The 2,988-nt window shown below is 49.7% G+C and overlaps 1 long non-coding RNA gene across 1 annotated transcript; it reads right to left on the reverse strand.

Annotated features, from left to right (window-relative positions):
* Positions 1-373: 373 nt before the first annotated feature.
* On the reverse strand, positions 374-2,676 carry LOC309623274. Its single transcript, XR_014241303.1, has 2 exons — positions 2,409-2,676; positions 374-2,078 (listed from the first exon to the last, which is right to left on the reverse strand). It is a non-coding gene; the product is annotated as an uncharacterized lncRNA (long non-coding RNA).
* Positions 2,677-2,988: the final 312 nt, after the last annotated feature.

The raw sequence follows: 2,988 nt of genomic DNA on the forward strand, positions 1-2,988 counted from the left end.
CCCTAGCGAACTAACGCAAATGGGAATGGAAAAGCCTGGAGAGAAGATTCATTCTGGGTGGGAAAATGCCAAGCCATTGAAGCAGTAACATACCAAACATTCTTATTCTTTTTTCCTCAGTGCTTTAATGGAAATGACAGTTTTAGGAAACTCAAGTGATGAATAAAGAAGATTTGAATTTTTACTGATGATGAACATGGGAGGCAAGATTATCTTTTAATAATAAGCCCACTTATTTGGGATTTCCTGGTGCAGAACATGAATATAAGGATATTTTCATTTTTATAATCACTCATGCTTTAGAAATTAAAATCCAGAAGCTATGAAACAGATCTCTGAATATTTGTTTAAAAATCTCATGGCTTGTTTAAAATAGTCCATGAGACCTGTATTTACACATCTTGGAATATATCAGTTCACTTAAGAAAGGGAATATTCTTCATTTCCATTGAGTGTCATAATGTCCATTTGGGGTCCAAAAATATTTCTTTCTCTAGGCTGTGCATACATTGTATGAATTCTTTTTGTATCATCCTTGATGTTCCAGCCTTCAGGTTACCCTGCAAAGTGTTAAATGTGAACTCCCAGACCCCGACGCTCTCCTTCCCTTCTCCTTATTCGCTCTCCCTGCCTCTGGTGAAGACAAGGTGAGATGGAGGCTGAGGTCCCCCTAGAAGCTCCTCTGGGGTCTGTGACCCCAGGGCCTCAGCGGAGACAGCAGAGCCATTGAGAAGGGACAGTCTATTCTATTCTGAGGGACTCCCATGGCACACTGAGAATTTTAGGAGCGTACTTTTTCTCATACTTACATACTCTCTTAGCAGCTGGAGCCTGGTTTGGAAGTATTGGGTTGGCCAAAAAGTTTTTTTGGGTTTTCTGTAGCATCTTACGCTGAATGGACTTTTTGGCCAACCCAATAAAATATATTTTAGAGTCAAGAAAGTGAGTCACAGAGGGGGCTACTTCTGGTTTGTCTCCATCTTAACTCAGACACTGAAATCCTGCAGCAGAGGCGGTGATGAGCTTTTCCTGGTGCCGGTTTGCCTTGAATTCAGAGTTGCCCCAAAGGAGCAGAGCCTTTCCTTCTGCAGAGCTGCCCCTTCCCCGTCCTCTTGGGCAGAGCTCCCGGTGTCCTCTGCCCTGTTGCACCTTTTCCCGCATGGAAGTGAACCCTCGGGTGCCCGTTCGAGGGGCAGGGGTAGAGGAGGAAGGAGGGGCAGCGTGAGGCGCAGGGAGGTGACAGGTGGGAGCCCCGGAGCTTGGCCTCTTTGCTGACCTTGCTCCCCATCACGGCCCTTCACTCGGCACTTCATCGCTATTCCCACCAGCAGTGCCCTGCGAGTTCAGCCAGCCGCTGGGAGACCTGCACCCCAAAGCTTGAGAACGGCTGGCTTTCACATTTCAGAACCCCTTCCTGGCTGCTGCTGGTCACGATCTCACTGCCACCCCGTGCTCTGCTGTGCTCCCACGGGCCATGTGAGTCAGGTGCAGACACAGATGTGGTGGGCGGGTCCTGGGGTGCGTACCTCCCCTGCTTTCCAGCACCTTCCAGGATGCTGAGGCTGGCAAGCTAGCTGTGTTCCCTCAACTCCTCGCCCCTGGGATCTCACGTAACTCAGGTTCTGCCTGGTCAGCCTTTGAGCTCAGAATCCCTCACGCTGGGGAGCAGCAGGGTGTGGCCCCTGGCAGAGGCGGTGGAGCTGGCAGCTGCCACGGAAGCCTCCCCGCCCTGCAGCTTCCCCACTATGGAGGGCGGAGCTTTCCTGGTGACCAGGTTCCCTGAGGCTTTGTATTTCCTGGAAACTCATCCTGGAATCTGATTCTTTACTTTCCCCAGTGGTTCTGTGTGCATTTAATAATTTATAAAAATTCCCGTTTTGCTTAACAAGTATAGTGGGTTGAACGGTGCTCCCGCCCCCTTCCAGAAAGATGTGTCCGTGGAGAGCTTGTGAATGTGACTATTTGGAAATAGGTTCAGATGTAGTTAACTTAAAGCTTTTGATATGAGAAGATCATCCTGGATTATCTGGGTGGACCCTAAATCCAATGAGAGTGTCCTTATAAGAAGAGGGGGAGGGCTTCCCTGGTGGCGCAGTGGTTGAGAATCTGCCTGCCAATGCAGGGCACACGGGTTCGAGCCCTGGTCTGGGAAGATCCCACATGCCACGGAGCAACTGGGCCCGTGAGCCACAATTACTGAGCCTGCGCGTCTGGAGCCTGTGCTCCGCAACAAGAGAGGCCGCGATGGCGAGAGGCCCGCGCACCGCGATGAAGAGTGGTCCCCACTTGCCGCAACTAGAGAAAGCCCTCGCACAGAAACGAAGACCCAACACAGTCATAAATAAATAAATAAATAAATAAATAAAAGAACGTGAATTTCTTTAAAAAAAAAAAAAAGAGGGGGAGACACAGGCACAGCGGAGGAGCCATGTGAAGGCAAAGGCAGAGATTTCTGCTGTTTTAAGCCACACAAAGCCACATCAGTTAGTGGTGGTTTGTATGGAAGCCTCAGGAAGTTAACAAACTTGCTAGAGAGGATTCCATTCTCTGCAATGGAAACTTGTCCCCGAATTCTCAGAGCTGCAAGCAGCACAGGTGCAGCAATAACAAACTCAGCTGCAGGCGTGGGGAGGGCATAGAGCTGTAGCGCTGAATTCCTAGCCTTGGCTTCCCAATAGCACTTCGTTCGTCCCACTTCTGCTGCTGGCATTCTGCAGCCACCCAACCACAGATGGGGGCACCCATGACAAGGTGTTTCCTCTCAGAGACAGCATCCTCTCTTCTGTGCCCCAGACAGAAATAGAGAACTGAAGTCTTTAACATCAAACCAAGTCCTCAGACATGTTCCGTGCCCGATTTTATATAAAATAACTTGTTGCCTATGCCTCCCCCTTCCGGAACGAGATCTGGGGTTGACCGTTACTGTCTTCGTCAGTTAGGGCTGCTGGAACAGAACAGACTGGTGGGCCGAGGGGAGCTTAAACAGCA

The sequence above is a fragment of the Balaenoptera borealis genome, assembly GCF_965194805.1.
Source record: "Balaenoptera borealis genome assembly, chromosome: 2".
In the NCBI taxonomy this organism is placed as follows: domain Eukaryota; kingdom Metazoa; phylum Chordata; class Mammalia; order Artiodactyla; family Balaenopteridae; genus Balaenoptera; species Balaenoptera borealis.